General features: G+C 32.4%; 1 pseudogene; it reads left to right on the forward strand.

Moving 5' to 3' along the window:
* The first annotated feature begins 18,906 nt into the window (after positions 1-18,906).
* LOC107892073 (UDP-galactose/UDP-glucose transporter 4-like) lies at positions 18,907-20,043 on the forward strand (annotated as a pseudogene).
* The last annotated feature ends 4,034 nt before the right edge of the window (positions 20,044-24,077 follow it).

Here is a 24,077-nt window from a genome sequence, read left to right on the forward strand (position 1 = left end):
ATCCATATTCGGATCAGCAGCATTGATTCGAATGTTCGATTTCAGGCCGTCTTGGTATCTGCTTGGTTGAACGATGGAGCCTGGAGACCTACACATTTAATTTTCCGTGTGAGGAGTGCACCATCACTTTGGAAGGTGCTGCACAACAAATCAGGCTCCCAATTGATGATAGTGCGATCATGGGCACAAGTAAAGTGTTCGAACCAGCAATCTTCTGCTATCACTTACTAGGACACTCGCTTGGTGATAGTGGAGATAATTTTACAATTTCGAAATTTTCATTGTTGAAGGCAAATTTTAAAAAATTACCGAGTAGTGCCAATGAACGGAAGATGATGTGTGCTACTCAAGCATATATCATGCATCTGTTAGGGATGTACTCATGCTGGATGCAAATAAAAATAATGTCCATTTGATGTACTTGCCTTTATTATCTGATTTGAAGATCACCCGTTCGTAGAATCATACAATTGGGGCTCAGTAGTACTGGCCACATTGTATCATGAGCATTGTCAGGCGACAAAGCACACAACATAAGACATAGGCGGGTGCCTGATATTGCTGCAATGCTGGGCGCTATACAGGATGCCATTTTTGGCATTGATTAGTCATCAAACATATGTCTTCCCACTTGTAAATAGGTAATAAAATTGTAGCATTATTTATCGATTTTTATTATGAAAATTTGTTCTAAAAAGTTTAATTTTGTTGTAGATGCTATACTTGTCCAGGTATCGGAAAGTCCTATGCACTTGTGATTTACCGACAAATGATTGAGAAACATGCCGAAGAGGGGTTAATTTTTCCTAATATTCATGTAATGTAATTACTTTATTTATGTTATTTGACTTATACTAATATGACTATGTTATTAACTGTATAGTTAGTCTGGATGCCATATTCTGCCCCAGAAATTGCAGCTGTTATTCCTTCGTATGCTCTCATCCACTTATACTTGTGGTGTATTAACACACCCATATTGAATTTTTCAACAGTAGAGTAGTACAAAGAGGACCAACAAAATTAACAAAAGGGGGAAAGAATAAAAAATTGGGCATTAGAGAATCAACAATATCTTGCATTGTGGAATGCTCGAATGTATCAAAGACCTCGGATGGATTTTGATCTTGATTTGCGGCCCTCGGTCGAGTACCAACTTTGGTACATTGAGAATGAGAAACCATTTTGATATGATGGTCAATTGATGGTAGTCCCTCCACACATGCATTGACAATGGCACCAACACTATCGACAAGGACATTCGCCTCCAGCACCGCAACCCAAGCTCAAGCTTGAGCCTGAGCCCGAGCCCGAGCCCGAGCCCGAGCCCGAAAGATCTTATACGCAGTCTGGGGGTAGTTCTTATCATCAAAATTTGGGGTTAGATAATTATTTTCCAGGGTCATCTAGCTACGCGTATGGGTCAGAGATTCCCGGTTCCAGTTCTTATCATCTAGATCTGAGATAATAAATGATTGATATTTTCAACCTATTACCACCCCAGTACTCCACCTCTCCCAGACAAACCTTTGGGACTTTTGACTTTTCGAGTATGTTTAGCACACACCAAGGTTCACTGATGGATGCTATGAATGATGTACCGGGTGAGGGTAACAATGACCGTCACAAGCACCCTCAATGACAACGTCGAGCACCACAACAATTTATCCCACGAACAACACCGTCCAACTAGTAACTTTAGCACGCATAAAATTATCTTTATTGCATGTGTTTTGTATTTGTAATTCAAATTTTCTGGTTTGTATAATATATAGCTCAGACATTTTCTCTGTATTCCAATGTAATATACATTGAAGTGCAATCTTTTCATTTTATAGTTGAACATGTTTAAGCAATATCAAAATTCCATCATAATCAAATAAATTTTAATAAAACTAAAAGTATACATAAAAGCTATATAAAATGAAATATTACTTTAATTGATAACAATATTTCACATACATTTGAACATGGAGTACATTAATTCATATTCCATTCGATCGAGACAATTATCTAATATGGTAGGTTCGATGTGCGAATTTAGTTTGATTATGACCAGCTGTTTTGCACACACCACAAAACATAGGGTTTGTTTTCTCCTTTATGTCCATTTCACCATGGATCCTGGTGACGTGCAGGTGACCTTTTGGCTTCTTACGTAACCCCTTGTTTGGGGCAGGTTCGAAATTCGATAGAGGCACTTCCCATGTAAACAAATCATGTAAGACGGAGAAATCATTTCCTCAAATACGCAATGTGCATTCTAGAGTGTACACCTCATTGATATATTGTTCAACATTGATTGAGGCACATGAGAACAAGCTGTAGCGACGTGCGTACAAGGGTAAAAAAGTGTTTGGAACTTCCTGCAACCGGACCATCTATTTAGGAGATCAACTTCGTTGAACCTAGGTGGGATACCGGATCAACAACCGATGGACTTCGTAACTCGAAAAGTTTATAACTGTTGAGAATATATTTGCAACATCCCATTTTTCAGTGAAATCAGAATAGTGCTTTCGAGACGACAAATCCTATTCAAAAATAAAGTTTATTTCTATTTTATTATATGATCCGTATTATGATAGATACGTCGTATGAAAATTTTGATATGAAAATTTTATCGACTAAGTGTTTAATTACGAGAAGAACTAAATCGCATAAAATGCAAAAGTTGAATTCTAGTAGCTATAAGGATTAAATAGCTATGAAATTCAAAACTAGAGGTCCTTATATGGTAATTAGACCATTAAAGAAAAGTATGTAGATATTTGGTGACTCATCCATGGAAATTTAGAAAAAGGGCAAGGACTAAATTAGAAATTAAAATAATTAATTAATTAAAAAGATGATAAAAGATATCTTATTATTTTTGTCATCTTCAACCCTAAAATTATATGGAAACCTTAGGAGAGAGAGAAGAAACTTTTAAGGGTTAATTGGGTAAGTTTTCTTGTCCCGTTTTTAGTAATTTTGATATTTTTGAAATCGAGATAGCTTAATCTATCTATTTGGGGGATCAATTTAAAAAGTTACCAAAGTATGGAAAATGGGTCATGGATGTATATGCTAAAAATTAGAAATTTATGGTAGAAAATGAAAGGTTGTTGATAGATAAACAACTTTTACAAAGTGATTTTTGATGAAAACATGATTTAGGGACTAAAATGTAAAGTTGTGAAATTTGATGAAAAATTTTAAATTTTTATGAAGACATGTGCTATAAATTTTGTAATTGGATTTTGGTTAGGCTTAGAATAGGGAGTAAATTGCACAAGTTTCATTTTCTGAGCCTAGGGACGAAATTGAAATTTATAGAAGTTTGGGGCAAAATGGTAATTTTACTTAGTATGGAAATTGAGTCCAAATAAATATGAAATATGTGAAATTGATGATTAAAGCTATTTATATAGATTCGAACAACACAAATTTGAGGTTAGACCGAGGAAAAGAAAATGTTTTGGATCAGTAGAGTTTATACGCGAACAAGTGCCGGAGTAAGTTCGTGTAACTTAATTGAGTATGTAATTATGTTAATTGAATGTTGTGTTTGTATGTAATGTGACTTATATTGAAATGCATTACTTGAATGCTATAATGGAAAATTTAATACATGCTTGAAATGGTGAAAAATGGTTAAGTCCCGATTGAATATTGAATTCCGATGAATATATGTGCTTTCCCAAAATGGATGAGGTCCTACGTTTGTTGTGGACAGAATTTAGCTAGGATGAGTAATCCTATTAACCTCATTATAGAAAGGATTTAGGTCGGACGGGTAATCCTGATATAATACCTCTCGAGTATACGTTATGATTGGGGTTTACCCTAGACTAGTAATCCTAACTGAGCTTTTTTGAGCATACGTTATATAAAGGATTTAGCCTGGACTAGTAATCCTGTTATATGATATGTGGCTCGAGAGTGTGTTCCTTGATTAAATTCCCTAATAGGTACCCTTGAATAAGAAATTGGCGGATTATTGAATCGTACACCTCGAGTGTACTACTTCCGCATCCCTCAGAATTTCAATGATTCAACAGACATAAAACTCTTGACATGGGATGGGAATTATGAGATAAAATGATAATGACTTGAGAGAATATTGCATGATGAGCTCATCTATGTTTACTTGATTGATATAAAGATTTTGGTGACTAACATGTTTGATTGAATGCATGTGTTTAGGCAATTTTGCCAAATAGATGGAAAACATGATATTGTATGCTTAGATTTAATAAACGGGATTGGTAAGTTTTGTTTCTGTTATACGAACTTACTAAGCATGTAATGCTTACTCCATTTTATTTTTCCTGTTTTATAGTGCTTGGAAGCTCGCGAAGGTTGGAAGATCATTGGAGCATCGTCACACTATCAACTAGCTTATTTTGGGTATACATAGTAAAATCATTTTGGTATAATGGCATATATAGGACAACTTGACCATTAGTGGCTTGATAATGATGCTTGTAATCTAGCCATTGGAATGGCTAGTAATGGTTGTTTTGATATATTTGAAATGTCATGCTATGGTAGCTAAATATATGTTAATTAGTTGATCAAATTATGTCTGATATATGCATTGAACTAAGGTAAGATTGTAAGCATGTATGCATGCAATGGTATGCCATGTTGAATGACAGAATTTTCTTAAATTGGATGCTTGGAAGGGATGGATTGTACTTGGTATGTTTTGGTGCAGGAAAAATGGTAAATTTGGGTGACAAATGAGGCTAGGAAATAGCTTTATTTTATCCACACGAGCAGACACACGAGCGTGTATCTAGGCCGTGTGTGACACACGACCGAGTACATGGGCGTGTAGTTAGGCCGTGTGTCCGCTGTACCTTAATTTTGAGAAACAAAATATTCAGAATTGAGCACACAGGCAGAGACACGGGCGTGTGTCTCAGCCGTGTGTGCTACACGGCCTAAAACACGGGCGTGTGTCTTAACCGTGTGAAACCTGCACCTAATTTCAAATTTAATTAATTAACCACATGGTTTAGTACACGGGCTTATGGCATGTCCGTGTGCAAAAGTTAGAGAGTTAGACGGGGTTGAACATGGCCTGCGACATGGGCGTGTCCCAGGGTTACACGGGCGTGTCCCTCGAACCATACTGGCGTGTGAGCCTTGCACCTTGGAAATTTTTTGTAATTTTGCAAAAAATTCTTAGAGATTCCAATTAAATCCCGACTCAATTCTAATGCTCGTATTGGGTCTTGAGGGTACAATTAAGGGACGTTTTGAATGATCTTAGTTAATGAATGGTAATTTACATAAATTATTTGTAAAATGTTCTGAAAGTTTCGGTAACGCTCTGAAACCCTATTTTGACAACGGATACGGGTTAGGGGTGTTATAATATTTCTACATTCATTGACCTTGCTCTCTGACGGTTTGTATCCATTTTCTTCTTAACCTCCTCAAAAAAACACGTGTCTTCCCTTAATCTGTTTTACTTGTTTCAGTCCCATTCTTGGCATCAATGTTGCTAGCCTGTAGAACATAACTGAGAAAACATATGAAATTGGAAGATGTCATGTCCGCTTCAAGATGGAGTTAACAGCTTCTGCTAGGTTGGTGGTCATATGACCATATTGAGACTCGCTATTGAAACTCTGATCTCTTTGCCACGGCTCCATGGTACCCAAACACTTTTGGAAAGTAGTATTCGTTTCACTGTGCATATCACCCTCAAGCCCGGTTGGCCTTTATTTCAAACGGTGTTGTTCTAGCTCGTACACTACGTATGTATTCTAAAAAGACATGTTACATTTTCAAATTAATTTATGGAAGTATTAAGAATATTTAAAAAATATGTTGAAATCAAAATTTATCCATGTTCACTATTTCTTTCCGCCAGTCTGCATTATTGTAGTCTTGGTGGAAATTGGCGGCGATATGTCAGATGCAGTAAACGGATATCCACAAATATTGGAATATCTACTTGCCACAATTAGTCTCTTCAATCTATTGGATCTAATGCAAATATTGTCTTCTTTAACAACAAATGTTTACAAGTTCGTTAAGAAGAATTCCTCTGATTCCATGTTCTCCGACTCCACAATGGAAAACGCTATCAGAAGCAAGTTTTGGTTTCCGTCTTGAGCAACCCAATAAGTAAGATATGTATATATTTTCCATATAGACAGATTCCATCAACTTGCACAAGTAGCTTATAGCAGGGAAAGGCCCACACGCATGGATCAAATATTAAGAACATCCGGTAGAAAATTCTTCTTCAAGGTTGTAGTTGGCCGTTTGGGCTATAATAAGTTCGTATCTATCACTCAACGACAGTCCTTGACACATACTCTTGCATAACAACTATCCATCCCTGTAATTCATTATACGACGCATCCCAATCTCCGTACAACTGCTCAATGGCCATCTGTTTAACTATCCATACTTTTTGGTATGGCACTCGATACTGGAATCGTTCATGCATTTTGGAAATTAGTACTGATATAGGAATGGTCGGCATGTCCTTCACCATTGGCATGATGCAGTTGTAGATATTTTTCGCATCAAGTTTGCGGGGATCTTACGTCATACATGTAGAAGTGCATGTATGAGGCCTAACAAATTTTTGGATCTCTCATATTTACGACCTCTAGATAAATGCAGCTCATACCCTCTAATTGCACCCTCCTGCCGACCTCCAACACTCCCTAATATACAATATCGATTTAGACACAAAGACTTTGTATTCAATCGATACATTCATGCTCTACCGCTTGATTTCAAATATGTAGTCTTTCTTGGTCACGAATTTTTTGCCCATAAACAACTCCTCATGTTCGAGATCTGCGGCCAATCGATGAGCACTTAGTATATCAGGGTACTCAAGGAACTCGGATGCATGTGACGCATCGGGATCTACGATTGACATGTGGGCCCCAAGATCATTGCGTATGACAATGCCTCGACGCGGGTTCCCAACGAAGTCATGTAAACATTTCCATCGTTATTCGTGCCTTCATCGTTGATATCATTGAGGACCTTGTCTACATCGGGATCACTATAATCTTCAACCTCGTGATAAGAAGGACCATTATAATCATATCCATATACGACATCGACAACGGTCTCAACAACCAATGGATGTATTTGTAAATGGGGAGCCGAGTTAATGTTATTAGATATAGTGTAACACCCCAAACTCATCTCCATCACCGAATTAGGGTTACATAGTTTTATAGTATAATTAAAAACAGTTAACTTCAATAGAAACAATCATTCAAATTAAATAATAACACTCAAAAACACATTTTTTTTGTTTATATCATAAATACTCTTATGGGGCCTTAAACCGACCTTACCGGGCCCTAAATATAGCTTGGGAACATTCAGAGACTAATTTGAAATAAAACAGAAAATTTTAGAAAAATTGATAATCAAATAGGGGTCACATGGCTGTGTGACATAGCCCAGGCCGTGTGACTTGAAAACATGGTCATATATACAAATTGAAGTATGTGACACATGGTCGTGCCCCAGCCCATATTTCAACTTTTGTGGGTATTACACGGCCTTGTCGTAGGCCGTGTGCCAGACCGTGTGTGCATTCGAAGTTAGATCACATACTAGTGTAACTCTTTGTGACGGTGTGGTTCATCCTGCACTTAAAATTAATAGGACACGTAACCGCTTGAAGAGGCCATGTGTAGCACATGGCCATGTGTCAGCCCATGTCCTAGGCAATATGCATCCATTAAACCTCTAATGCAAGCATAAACAACAAGCATTTCTTGAACAACAGATAAAACCTGTTCCAACCAGATTCACATGGTTAAAACATATTCAACATACCAAAAATATGCCAAAATCATTCAACCTATGTGCCTAGCCAATATGTCATCACTTGGCACCACAATTCAAACACCAAATCAATTAAAAAACAACACTATAAGTCCAAGCCTTAAACATACATCATACACACTAGTTAACCATTTCATTTACATTCCAATTCTACCATAAGTCACCTACTTCAAAGGCATAAATAGGTGACCAAAGACAAATATACACATAGACATTTACAATCCAAAATCAAAGACATATATACATACAAGTAAGCTAAGCAAAAGCTCAAACCACATCATTTTGGAAAAATAGTATAAAAGCTCCTATTACATGCCATTTATAACCATTAACCAAAGTTACCAAAACTACCAAAATGATGGATGGATAGTGTGATTGTACTTCAACAAGGTTTCAATTGGTCGAGCTTTCTAATGATCTACAAGAAGAGAAAACAACTAAGTAAGCCACTAGTGCTTAGTAATACCCGTTGAACCAAATGAAACAAATGACTTTATTATGGCATAAAACATTACAAGCACACATATTCAAAACTCAATTCAACCTTCTATTCACATAATAAACTTCAATCCTTGATTATAATACTCATAAGTTCTTATTCACATACCGAACCTTAGAACATTGATATAATAGTCATTCGATTGATATCCTTTTCAATTGTTTCATTGTTCCGAGGATGTCGTGGAATCTTTCAACTAAGGTCTTTCACAATCCCGAAATGATGCCATAGTATCTTTCAACTATGGTCTTGATCATTTTCCGGTATAGTGTCGTAGTATCTTTCAACTATGGTCTTTTCCTTTTCGATTATATTGTCATGATATCTCTCAATCATGGTCTTTCCCTTTTCTCAAACAATGAATCCAATCACTGATTTTTATATATATCAACTTACTTCTAGAAATCAAATGAATTATTTTACTTGAAATACGAACTTACCTCGACTAAAACGATTGCAAAAACAGAGTCGACAACTAGTCCAAAACTTTAGCTTTTTATCGATTTAAATTCGGTCGTAGTGTTTCTTGATCTAAATAGTAATTTTATTCAATTAATACTTTTCTAGCACTTAAATAAGCAATTTTATACAATTTAGCCCTTCCACCACTATTTTACAAAATTACCCCAATATTTTAACTTTTGTATAATTTAGTCCCTAAACCCAAAACTTGCCATTTTACCATTTTTAAAGAAAAATCGTGCTATCTGAATTTACTAGGGACCCTCTACAGCCCATATTTATCATGTTTTTACAAAAATTTCAAGAATTTTTACTATTTAAATAATTTAATCCCTAAACATTAAAATTACTAAAAATAACTTAAGAAATACTTTTATTTAACAACCAAGATTAATAATCTATCAATTAAATTAACAAAAAAGACCTCCATTCATGAAAAGTCCCTAAACTTTTAAAAATATCACGAATTGGCCCTTAAGTTAGCTACATTAACCTAAAACAATAAAAAAACATAAAAATCATTAAAAATGGACCTTAAAATCTTACACATGATGGGAGAGAACTTGAGGGAACCTCCTTGGTGTCAACAATGGTGTTCTTTTGGTTTAGAGAACATGAACAAAAAAAAAATGATAAGTTTGTTTATTTTATTTTATTTTAACTTAACTTTTCTTTTAATTTTTATTAAAATATAACATATAAATTAAGAAATGAATACATTTGTCTATGGTATAATTTCCACATAAACTCTTGTGACATTATTAATTTAACTATTTAACACCTTTAATTAATAAAATTAAAATTTTGTAACTTTTACAATTTAGTCCTTTTCAATTAATTAACTATCCAAACATTAAAATTTTTTAATCAAATTTCAATACACCTATATAATCATTCAATAAATATTTAATAAAAATATTTACGGACTCGGTTTATAGAAATAAGGTCCCGATACCTCAATTTTAAAAACCACTTAACTCAGGGATTAACCACTTGAACTTAACCATACAACCAATTAATAAATTTTATTAAATAAAAATTTCACTAATATTATACTTGACTCATAAATATTAATTAATAATATTTTCGAACTTACTTGTTGGATTTGTGGTCCCAAAATCACTATTTCCAACACCACTGAAAAATGGGCTATTATTACACGCAGGTGGATCATTAAGATAGATGTCGAACTCGCGTACAGAAGATCACCTATCAACAGACGTTCTTGAAACCTCCGTACACAGATCTTGAACTTCATGTTCTTCACTTAATGGAGTGAAATCTTCAGCTGGCTCCACATCAGTTAACTCATCAAACAACTGAATCGATTCAGTGTGGACACTCTGATTCTGATAATAAAGTGCAACCATTGTCTCCACATCTTCATCGTCTACATTTTCCATCTCAGTGAATTTGATGGGATTTGATGAAACTTAGAATTTGTAGAATAGCTTCAAGATCTTCCTCCCACAACGTCTAACAATTTTTATATTGATCCTTTCTTTCATATCATCAACTGACACATTTTTATTAAATCTTATTGCTATTTGTTGGTGACATTAAAATATACAACCAACTTTTGTTGTTAAAATTACTCCGTCGAATTAAACGCATACAAAGATTTGATTATCTATCTTCAATACTAAAATTGTAAAAAATATTTAAACATAATTAAATTTCTCAATAATTATTTAAAAACAGAACAAAATTCTACTATAAAAAATGTAATAAAAAAATTAATCACTGTACAAACATTACAAATCTTTCTGACTTTTCTTCTTTGTTTTGTCCTTTTTTACAAAAAAATTTCATTTCCTTTCTTCTTATCGGTTAGCTGCTACAACCATTCAACAAAACACTTCTTTTTGTTATCAAATAGAAATAGGTAGAATTGTTATTCTAGAAAAACATATTTAATAGTTGAGAGTAAATTCTCTCTATTTTTTAATACAGTAATAATATCTTAAAGTTTTGTTAAATAACTATACCAATGCCATCTGTTTATTAGAAGAGAAAGTAGTACCCTTGTTGAATAATAGAAGCTTATTTCAATTAAAAAAAATGAATTCCTTATCTAATTAGGAGTATAGATAGTGACAACCCTAATTAATATTAACTAGGGTTAGTCGTCCACCCTGTTAATGTAAGGGGCTTTTGGGCCTCTTCCATATCGGATCCAATTACAAGTACTTCCCAAGCTTTTAACCCAATACTTTATAATTTGATCCAACCCAATATTTTTTTTTCTATTTCTCAAAATAAGCTTCAATAAGTATATATCAAATAATTTACTCATCCACAATTTACCCTTGGTAAAATTATGACGATTTTACCCTGGTAAAATTTCGAGAAAATATATTTAATATTTAACCATTCAACTTGTTCACTATGATCAAATAATTTATTTTTATTTTTAGGCTTTATAATAGGTCAAAAAAATAAACAAAATAAATTTATTCTTTTGATCATTTTTGAGAAATCCATGTTCATTTGCAAATGAATCATTTCTCATTTCCAATTCTATTTCCATTTTGAGAAAACTATATTTATTTCCAAATGATTTCATTTATCTATCTCGAACAAAACCAGAATCATTTTTGAATGTTTTTCATTTATATATTTCTATTCATCTTGTTTATTTCAATTCAACATGCAATTCATTTATGGTTTTAATGAGCTAGAGAAGGAACCAATTGAACATATGAAATTGAGGCTCAAATGATTTATAACTAAGTTCCAGCTTTTTACCTTTTAATTATAAACTCATTTAGTCATGAAGTCATTCCATTATAGTATCGTGACTGAGCTCTCCTCAACAACATACCATTATGAAAGTAACTCAATTAGTGCTCGTCCAATGACCTTGTCATAAGTGTGTTACCCTCATAGGATACCCTTAATCTCTTTGTGATAATATCCATTCTCCCAATATGATTCTATTTTGTCTCATAGTAACCATTACATCTTCTTTCATGAGAAGTCAATTACTATCAAATAGTAATCAAGTCATTCATCACAACGAAGAATGACTCGTGGTAATGTTAACTGTGCATCAACCATGTAATTCCAGTGAGAGAATATCATTTACCTATTTCTTGAACTATGAATTCCACTATTGTGAATGACACTACATATTGTAGAAGTTGTACACCCAATACAACAACTTTTAGTTTCTTATTTATTCGAACTTAGGCTTTTACTTACATTAACGTGTACGAGTCACACATACATAGTCCGTCATCCACTAAAGATTTAGGAATGCCACACTATGAACTTCATAAGTGAATAAATCCATAAATAGATTCTAGATCTATTCTTCTTAGGTCTAGCTCGATATACTATCAGTCCAGTCAGTCACATCCTATCTTTTGGGAGTCATTCGCTCCGATTCCTAAGACAAGGCATCTCTCCAATTGGACCTGATAGAAAACATATTAGTTTTTCAATCAGTTTGCTTATTTTTTATTAGACTATAGACATGTTTAGGTTTGTCCACTAACATAAGCTGTCTTTTTGTATTATAATCCAACCTTGTAATACCGCTTAGTATTAGTTAAACATTAGAAAACAAGTGAGCAACATTTGCTTCCATTTTTCTTTGCATACAAAAACTATATTTAGGGCACCAGATCTGTTCAAAAAATTACAAGTGTACTTAAATGAAAATACTATACTTAGGGCACCAGATCCAATAGTTTCCAACTTTCTCTAGTAAAGTAGATAGTCATGTTTCACATTATTGTGCCCCTCTATATGTTTCCCAAAAAGCTCTCTAGCTAGTAAAGTATTGGCAAAACAAATCCCAAAGGTCTGTCCTCAGATATGATCTTTGACTACATCCACTATTTCGTCAAACACTACGATCTCCCTTAATGTGTTTCATCCTTATGTGATTTCTTTTAGGTTTAGCTATATTCGCGCTATTATAGTATCATAGCTTTTCCATACCTCATATTTAGCCCTCCATAGTGAATTTAGTAGTGTAACATTACTTGACACTTATTCACACTTTGGACTTGCAGTTTAGGACAAAAGCATAGTCCAATGTTGACTTCCTCAAATCTTGACATGTTTGGAAGTTAGAATCAATAGTAAGATCTCCTCCAGGATACACAAATATATAATCCCTCGTTCTTTGTAAATAATTGAGTATATCTTTAAATGCTTGCCAGTGTCTCGATCCTAGATTCGTTTGATATTGACTTACAAATCCCATTACAAAATGGATATCTAGGTGTGTGCATAACATAACATACATGAGACTTCCTACTTTTGAAACATAAGCAACTTTTCTCATGTTCTCTCTTTCTTCCGCTATCTTAGGACAATCTTCCAAAGAGAGATGAAATCCCGATATGGAGGTTTGATTTCCCTTCTTTGAATCGGTTATTGCATAATGCTTCAACATCTTGTCTATGTATAAAGCCTAAGATAGTGCTATCACTTTGTTCATTCGATCCCTTAGGATTCGAATGCCTAGAACAAAATTAGATTCTCCCAAGTCCTTCATGCTAAACTATTGACCTAACCACAATTTAAATGATGACAATGTTTATACATCATTCCTAATGAGTAGAATGTAATCTACATATAGAACAAGATTCTTTTACGTTTTGCTCAAATCCAAAATTCTTGATTGCTTGATCAAATCTTTGATTCCATGAGCGAGATGCTTGCTTAAGTCCATATATAGATCTAAGTAGTTTGTAAACTTTATGCTCGTTTTCTTTAGTATATATCTGGTAGGTTGCATCATATAGATGCTTTCTTTAAGATAGTCGTTCAAAAATGTTGTCTTGACATCTATTTGCTAGATCTCGTAATTGAGAGCTGCCACAATGGATAGTAATATGGGGATTGAATTGAGCATGAAAATCAGAGAGAAGGTTTCTTCGTAATCGATACCTTCTTTCTGTTGGAAAAATCTCGGTTTGAAAATGATTTTCTAGCACAGTGGAAAATTAAAATTTTGAAAATCGCCCGGTTTGTGATATTTATAGTAATAAACCTTTATCGAATTTGTACGTATGTTTTCGGCTTAGTGGACGTTCGTTGTTCTCGACTTTCAACCAAACAATCTTCTCCGCTATTCTCATATCACGAACTGCTTAAAGTGTGAGCTCGAACCAATTGAATTAAAACATAGAACTAGAGAAAGTTTTCTCTCCTTTTTGGGTGCAAATGAAAATTCTATCTTCTTAATAGAAACTAGTAGAATTATTATTCTGAAAAAAATATATTTGATAGTTGAGAATAAGTTCTGTTTATTTTTCGGCAGAATAGCGATCTCTCAAGAGTTGTGTTAATAGCTCTATCAGTATCATCTATTTATAAGAAGAGAAGGTAGAACCCTTGTTGAGTTGTAGTTGTTTATTTCAAATGGAAAAACAACATCCTACTTAGAAAAGGACTAGGGTGGACGACACATACCCTAGTATTCCTACTAGGGTTGTCCCCTTTTTGACCCAATACTCTGTAATATGATCCAAGCTGATTCAAATTTTCTATTTCCAAATATAAAATTTAATATTTATATATAAAACTGTTTTCTCATCCATATCTTACCCTTAGCAAAATTTTGATGATTTTACTCCTAGTAAAATTTTGATGATTTTGCCCTTTGTAAAATTTCAAGAAAATATTTTCAATATTTCACAACTCAACATGTTCACTATGTCCGAATGGTTTATTTTCATTTTTGGGTTTCAAAATAGTCCAAAAACATAAACTCATTGTTTTGATCATTTTTTATGTAATTCATATAGGATTGCAAATGGATCATTTCCATTTTCATTTCCATTTCCATTTTTGGAAACCTATATTCATTTCCGAATTATTTCATTTCTCCATTTCAGAGAAAACCATAATCATTCCTGAATGTTTTCCATTTCCCCTTTCCTATTAATTCTATTCATTTCTATTCAAACACGCAATTCATATTTGGTTTCAATGAGCTAGCGAAGGACTGATTGGACATATGTAGTTGAGTCTCAAATGATTTATAATTAAGTTCCGACTTTTTGCCTATTAATTATAAACTTATTTAATCATGAAGTCATTCTACTATAGTATCATGATTGAGCTCTTCCCAACAGCATACCATTTTGAAAGTAACTATTCAATGTTTGTCCAATGACTTTTTCATAAGTGTGTTACCCTCAAAAGATATCCTTAATCTTTTTGAGATAATGTCATTTCTCCCAACATGATCCTATTTTATCTCATGGTAACCATTACATCTCCTTCATGAAAAATCAATCATTATCTAATAGTGATCAAGTTATCCATCACAAAAAAAGACGACCTGTGGCCACATTTACTTATCATCAACCATGTAATGCCAATTAGAGGATATCATTTACCCATGTTTTGGTTTATGAATTCCACTATTGTAAATGATGTTACATACTACAGAAGTCGTACACCCAATGTATGAGCTTTCGGTCCCTTATCTATTTGAACTTAGGTTTTTACTTACATCAAAATGTACGAGTCACACATACATAGTTTGCCATCCACTTAGATTTAGGTATGATACACTATGAATTTCACAAGTGAATAAATCCATTAACGGATTCAGTATCTATTCTACTTGGGTCCTATCAGATGTATTGTCAGTCTAGTCAGTCACATCTATATCTCTATCTTCTGAAAGTTATCTGCCCAAAAGCCCAAGACAAGACATCTCCCCAATTGGACTTGATAGATGACATATTAGTCTTTCAGTCGATTTGTTCATTTTTTATTAGATTACAGACATGTTTAGGTTCGTCTACTAATAGAAGTTGTTTTTTCGTACTACGATCTTACAATGTAATACTGCTTAGTATAATTTTAAACAATAGACAGCCAATGAACAACATTTGCTTCTATTTTGCTTTGCACGCAAAAACCATGTGAGAATAATATTCAAAGTATTAATGTAATTCATGAATAATTTAATCAATCTGTTCGAAAAACTACAATTGTACTTTGAAGAAAATATCACACTAAAGGCACCAAATCCAACATTTTCTGAGTATAACATTTTTCCACAAGTCTGGCCTTATATGTTTCCACTTTTCCATCCACATTTTTTTTCCTCCCACAAATCCACTTACACTCTATGATTTAACAAGTTTACAAGTTCCACATTGAAATAGAGTCCATAGAATCCATCTTAACTTTCATAGTTATTTCCCAGAGCTTGATATTTGTAGTTTACATCATTTCGTCATATATGAGTGGGTCATCATTTTCCTGTTCAATAGACTCAGTGTTAAAAAAACTTTCACCAGATTAGAAGAACTCAAGCCTACAATAGACCCTCCCACCGCGATGAATCACCCTATGTCGCTGTTCGTTTGCAAGTCTACTATTAGGAGTTGGTTCTGGAACCATTTCTATAGGGTGTTGTATATTTCCCTAAATTTCCTTGAGTACTTTTTTACTCCAAGACTAACAATTTGGCAATAAAGAAAAACATAATCTTTAAACAAGATTTAGTAAAATATCCCATCATCGTTTAGGGATTAATAATGAAACAACAACAAAGATGCAAACTTTTAGAGATTTCAAACTTTCTACATAATACCATTTGTATAAAGGAAACATCAACAAAAGGCCAAAACCTTAAAAAGTTGCAATTAAGTAGAACCCGAATGCATTTCCTCCCACCAAAGAATAAATGAGACATGCAATTGACAATGTAGTTCACCAAATCTCCCATTCCAACAAATATATAGCTTAACCATCTATGGGCTCCATGTAGAAGTAGAATTGGCATAATTAATTCCATTTTGTGCTTCTTCAAGTAACCAATACAGAATTCTAACAAGTTGGTTGAAAATAGTACTAGAAACATTTCAAGATACAAGCATATCAATCCCACATTAACATATCAATCCCACATTAAGGCAATGCCTTGTTCCAACACATGTGTATATATAGTTAAACCTCTCATTAATTTTCCATTCTAACGTTCATATGACTAAAATCAATAATTTTCCAATTCCTTGCAAACACGTTTTCAATCATCACTTCAAGGAAAGAAAAAGTAAAGTATTAAAAAAATTCAAAATGGGGGATGTATGGAACAATGAAAGCCAAAGGAAACTATAATGCAATTTCTTCAACAATTCAAATAAACTTCAATATTTTGATTTAGAACATATAAATCAACAATTTAAAGAGATGTTCCCATTTTTTCCATTAATATCAAACAACCACCAAACAAAGGATCATCAACTATCTAGAAATCAAAACCATATAGGAAACGTTTTCCCAATAAAATATAATAGAAAAATAGAAAAGAAATTAATAGTAAGAAAATATGAAGGTAGATATATATACAAACACACGTACACCTTCACCTTCACCTTCAATCTTAAACAAATTCAAGGAAAAATAGTAAAAACACCCATTAATCAATCCCCGCTCCCAAAATAAACAAATTTTTTGAAACTAAAATCAGAGGAAAAAAAATTCTTTCCACAAACGTCTTCACAAATATCATCAGTCTTTTTGAAATTAGAATACCCGTAAGAAATGATTAGGTTCTTTTGTAGAAACCCAATTCCAATATCTCTAATCATCAATTCCATTTATTGTCGTCCCTTTGACATATGTTTCCATGCATATACTCTCCCGATTACTCTGTCCAGCCATACTTCCTAAACGTGCTCTACCCTAATCCCTCTAAAGTTCATAGTCAATGATCCTGGTAAACAACATTCCTGGGTTTGGTCCACGCTCACCACACCATTGTTGGAACAAAATTTAATTCGTCAGGAGAAAAAAAAAGGGGGTTCTTTGATGAAGAATGAGATGAAAAGAAGAGTGTCTGGAGCGCAAACACCCCTAAATAGGGTCTTTAGAAATGTATATAAGGAGGCTTTTCCGAGTCAAATTCTGAGTCATTAGAGCGAGTCGAACTTCGAATCGAGTTATGATATATTTTATTATAATTATATAACAAGGTTAAAATAATAATTTAAGTTATTCTATTTGATGTAATTTTTTAACTAATATCATTTTATTTTCTCCATCCAAAATTAAAATAAAACCTCATCTCTTCATAAATAAGTGTCCTTTGCACGCCTATTAACCTTCTCTCTATTCCCTTTAAATTCCCAAGAAAAAAACTTTCTTTAAATAACTCTTTGGTGGAAGATAACCTTGTTCACCCTCAATTTTTAATGGCAAATCTTGATTATCCATCTAAATTCATGAAAGATTGGTTTTATTTTCAATTAATTTTATTTCATTTGATTTTATTTTCTTTGAATTTACATATTTAGCAAAATAATTTCATTGATATAAAATATAAAATTCGATATATGTATTAGAGTTAGCTTATGATGTTAGGAACTTTTTAATCTTAATATTGAATTGTTTTAAATTATTGTTTTTTTACCTCTATAAATGTAACTAAATAGTCTTGTTTAGCTTGATAAGTTGGGAACGAAACTTGATCTTGAGCGACTCTTTTACTTTTGTTTTTCTCAAACCTCCTATGTTTTATTTCTTACCCTTTTTAAGTCGTATGTTCTGTTTTCATTTGCCACCGTTTTCCTAAGGAGAGAAAGAAAACAATAACTTAAAACCTCCATAAATCTCTTTTTCGCCTTTATATTTCATACAACTTATTGAGAAATGATTATATGAAACAGTGACGACACGTCATCTGTATCCCTTTCTAATAGTTTTATGCCACATCAGTATTCTTATCCTGAATTTCAGGATTTTATCCTGAAGAAAATCAAATCCAAATTAAAATACTGAAATTCAGGATAAGAATACTGATGTGGCATAAAACTATTAGAAAGTGATACAGATAACGTTGCGTCATTGTTTTATACAATTTTTTCACAAATTATTTATTTTAGTGAGAATAGACAAGTCCTTTTCATTCTTCCCTTTTTCTTGTTTTTTTTAATGATTAAAATCTACCCTATTTTTCAAGCTTTCTGCTCAGGGTAGCTAAATTTAGAAAGTAAAACGTTTTATTAGAAAACTTATTTTCCATCTGTTTTCTAGCCATAGCTTTAATTCTTTGGTTAAGGGTTTGATTTTTGCTTTTTAGCAGTTGAGGTTTTTGGTGCTTTGTAAATTAAACAATCAGGATTTGTTGAAAGGAGATGAAAAGCGAGGATCAGACAAGATTTTTGCTTGGAATTTCCCTTTCAGATAGACCAAAATGGCAACAGTTTCTTATTTGCTCATCTGGGTTCTTCTTTGGTTACCTTGTTAATGGCATTTGCGAGGAATATGTTTATAATAGGCTTCAGTTTAGCTATGGATGGTATTTTACTTTTGTACAAGGATTTGTTTACTTGATATTGATATGGCTTCAAGGCTTTACAATGACGCAAATGGCGAATCCATGGAACACTTATGTTAAACTATCAGGCGTTCTCATGGGTTCTCATGGATTAACCAAGGGTTCATTGGCTTACCTTAACTATCCTGCCCAAATTATGTTTAAATCTACTAAGGTACTGCCAGTTATGATTATGGGTGCCTTCGTTCCTGGCTTGCGAAGGAAATACCCATTTAATGAATACATCTCTGCTTTGCTTCTTGTGGTTGGTCTCATCCTTTTCACCTTAGCAGATGCTCACCATCTCCAAATTTTAGCATAATTGGTGTGATAATGATTTCAGGTGCTTTAATCATGGATGCATTTTTAGGCAATTTTCAAGAAGCAATTTTCACCATGAATCCGGAAACAACACAGATGGAGATGTTGTTTTGCTCAACAATAGTTGGGATTCCTTTCTTACTTGTGCCAATGGTTCTAACAGGAGAGCTCTTCAAGGCATGGAGTTCTTGTTCTCAACATCCATACATTTATTGCGTTCTAGTGTTTGAAGCCATGGCTACATTCATTGGTCAAGTGTCTGTTTTATCCCTGATTGCTATTTTCGGTGCAGCTACAACTGCCATGATAACAACTGCTAGAAAAGCTGTAACTTTGTTGTTGTCGTACATCATATTTACAAAACCATTAACCGAATGCCACGGGTCAGGACTGTTGCTGATATCCATGGGAATCATATTAAGGATGTTGCCAGATACTAAACCATCACCTAGGGTTCAAGGATTAAATGCAAATGGAAAGAAACCAAAGCCTCTTTTACAGAAGTAGAAAGTGTAGTAGATGAACAAGATAAGAAAACCCCAGTCTGAAGAAAAAGTGTCATTTTACTCAGGAGTTTAGCTCCTAATTAAATATTACCATTTTTTTTCTTTTTTTCTTTTTTCTTTATCTATTACAAATGGGTTAAATTATATATATGCCCTTTTTTTAATATTTATGATTTTAGGTTTTTTTTTATATTTATGATAATAAGCCATTTTTTGAGAGAGGATGTTGTAGTCATTGAAAATTAATAATTTAATATTTTTGGTCAAATGGTTAAATATCAATATTTTTGTCCTTAACTCCCGAGTTTAGCTCCTCTTATATTTATATTTATATTTTTTATTCATGTTCTTTCAAACTTTTCTTTTTATTTTTAATTAATATTTTTATATTTTTAATTCATCTTTTAAATTAATAGTTCTTTTATTTATAAAATCAAATAATTATTCAAATATCATTATTTTTAGTAAATATAATTTTTATATGTGTAATATTTATTTTTCAATCCATATCATGAGTGTAATAAATTTTAGTATTATATATTTTTGTATTTGTATTTGAAATAATTAATTGAAATATTTCATATATAAAAATATTTGAAATATCATACCCAATGTAGATGAAAAAATAATGAAATTTGAAATATTTTACATATTTGAAATAATTATTTAATTTTATAATTTTAGAAATCACCATACCCATAATATAGGTGGAGAAAATCAATATTTAACATATAATTATTCAAAGAAAAATATATCAAAAGAATTAGTTGATGTTTTAAACAAATAATTACATATTTATTATTTGATTTTATAAATAAAAAAGTTATTAATTGAAAATAAAAAAGCTCGAAAAAAATATATTTATTAATTATAGACATTAATTAAAAAAACTTTAAACAACATGAAATAAAAAAATACATATTAAAATGCTTATAAGAGGAATCAAACTTCGAACCCAAAGATAAAATCACAATTATCTTACCATCTAATAAAAAAAGCTAATGTATTACAAATATTAATTAAAAGTATAAAAAACTTGAAACAACATGAAATAAAAAATACAAATGTGAGTAGGGAAGGAATCAAACCCAAAACACCATCTAACCTAAAATATTAAATTATCAATTTTTAATAAAAACACATAATGTAAGAGCCTGTTTTTAATTTTCTCTCTCCAAAAATGATATATTCTTATAAATATAATATATATATATAATTTAACCATTTCAAATGTGTTTATATTTAATTCAATATTTTTCAAAAAAAATCCTAAAATTACATTATTAATCATTCCATTTTTATCGACAATCCAAACTAATCAAATCGACAATCCAAACTAGCCAATGTATATTATATATATATATTTCACCATTATTGCAAAATTTAATTTGCAAAATTAAAAAATATTTCAAGTCAATTTATTTGCACATTCTTTGTGCTTGATGAATTGAATATATATCCAATGGGTAATATGTATATAGAAATTTATTCGTAAATTTATATAGAAAATTAGAGTTAAATTTATTGATAATTTTGAAAAGAAGTTATAATCTCTAGATTTTCATAAATATAAAGAAAATACTCTTGGGTTCTTTTCTTTAGCTTGAGCTTTAATCAAAGAGTCGTCGAGACTTGATCTGGGATGAATGTGGATTGTTTCAACTATCGTAATGACTTTTTCTTGAACAGTTTTAAGCTTATTTTCTTCATTTGAATTGGATTGAAAGGTAACTTTTTTTAAGAATGTCTTTTGTCTTCCTCTCTTTGGTTGAACTAGATGGGAATACAACTTTTTTTTAGAACAAGTATGGTATTCGTTAATATTTTTCAGAGATCTTTTAAATTTCTTGTACTTGTGAATCTGTAGAATGACTTGAGACAAATAGTTTCAATTACTTAAATAAAAAAGGGTACTAGTAGAATTTAATTTCTTCCATTGAGTGTTCTACAAGAACTAATTTTTTTATTTAGTATTTATCTTTTATTAATTTAATTAATTTGGAGATAAAATAATTATTTAATATTATCACTTAATTACTTTATTTTTAAATTAATGATAATACAAAATTTTATCATTTATCTCTTAATAATTTTTTTATTATTTTTATCCACAATAATTTCAAGTTGACATATGTTGCTTTATTATCGGTCTTACATTTCCTTATCTACAAATATTCCCTTAAAAATTGATGATGCGGTCGTTGAGAGCACCAAAAATATCCTATTCCCTATTAAACAATGAAAAGAATAGTAAAGGGGAAGTAGGGTCGAATCCTCAGGGATTGGATTGCACGAATGCTTGTTTCTCGAAATCCTGGGTAGAATCATGCCCAAGAAAACCTGCATTCCTAAAAAAAATAAAAAAAAATAGAATTTCAAAGTTTTGATCTGAGAGTGAAATAAAATAAAAACGAAATTAAAAGTTGAATTGAAATTTCAGAAATTAAAAGTAAAAATAAAGTTGAAAAAAAGATTTCTTATGGTGGATTTCCAGCCTCCGGTTGTCTCGATTCGCCTTGGGTTCAATCCTTGGCTTTTAAGTGACCCCTTTTCAAGCAGAATAAGCTAGTTATAGTGGAAGAGGACGCCTACGACCACCAACTCCAAGAATTTAGACTTAAGATTTGGCAGAACCTGACTCTAGCCAATAATCGCTTTTGTGGGACTATCTTCTGTTAGATCACCACTTCCCAATGGCGAATACCACGCCATTTTGTCTCTTGGACTCATCAACCTCTGGCGCAGAAAGCCAATAAACCGACTATACAACCTTCCCAAAACGTACAAAGCAGTCGTTCCCTGCACAAGTTGAAAAGATCACCTATTAAGGGACATGGACGAAAGCTTCAGCCCCGTAATGCGGAGAAGCGATGAATATCCTGTTGAGAAGGCTAAGCGCGGATTCTAAGCCTCATGAACTTTTTGGGGAATTTCGACAACCTTTGGCTAGATTAGATTTAGTGGCTCATGATTTTTGGGGAAAAGTAAAAAAAAATAATGAAAAGGGAATTTTTATTGATAGAAAATATGAAAAGAAAAAAGACTAAATTTATGGGGGAGAGAGTGTTTACAGCAAAATATGAACCAAATTTGTGTCACTTCATCCTCTATTTATAGTACTAAGAAACCTAGCCTATTCCTAATTAAATTCTAAAAGATAAATACAAATAATTAAAGATAATTAAAGATAAATAAAAATAAATCCTAAAATTTAAATCTAAATAATTATCCTTAATAATTATCCTAATATAATTAAACATTAAATAGAGTCTTGTGCTATAAAATCTCTTCTTTTGCATTTTTGCCCCAAAAGTCTTCCACACTTTGCATTTTCGGTACCACTTCTCTTCTACATCGCATGTTGGCCCACTTTATTTCCAAATTCACGCTTTTTGCCTTTAAATTTGCTTTTGCCTTCAATTTAGTCCCTCAAAGATAAAAGACCATAAAATAACCCAAATTAGTAGGATTAGACTTAAAATAAACATGCAATTAGCACATAAAATATGTCGTTCTGGAGTATTATCAAATTCTCCCTACTTAACCCATGCTTGCAGTCAAGTATGGTTCGTGTCCACTGTGAAAATTAAATCCTGCCATGAAAAAAATACTACTCCAAAGTTTTATAAAAATTAGTCAAAATGCATATGAAAAATAAAGAGAACCTTTAGCTTGCTTTAAGTAAAATTGAAAAAGTATTCAAATTAACACACACAAAAATTAAGATCGACTTGGATTATTTCATGAAAATTAGGTAATTGACCAAACCTATCAACACACCTTATTCGTTTCTACCTTTAGTCCCCACACTTTATTAATATTTATTTTTTTCTTTTTTTTCTTTCTTTTTTTAATTTAATTTAATTTATTTATTTTTACTTAGGAATATATTGAACCTTTTGATGTTAAAAGAGATGACAGCCAAGCACCCCACCCCGGTTACTCAGCCCAACATACTCCTAATTTTTATTTTTCTTAAGAACATATCGAACCTTTTGAAGCTAAGAGAGATGACAGCCAAGCACCTCACCTCGATTACTCAGCCCAACATATTCTTAAAAATTAATTCTGGTTAGACGAGTTTTGCCTAACACGTCACACAACCTTTTGACGCTAAATAGGATGACAACCCAAGCACCCTACCATGGTTACTCAGCTAGTC

The sequence above is a fragment of the Gossypium hirsutum genome, chromosome A03 (assembly GCF_007990345.1).
Source record: "Gossypium hirsutum isolate 1008001.06 chromosome A03, Gossypium_hirsutum_v2.1, whole genome shotgun sequence".
In the NCBI taxonomy this organism is placed as follows: Eukaryota; Viridiplantae; Streptophyta; class Magnoliopsida; order Malvales; family Malvaceae; genus Gossypium; species Gossypium hirsutum.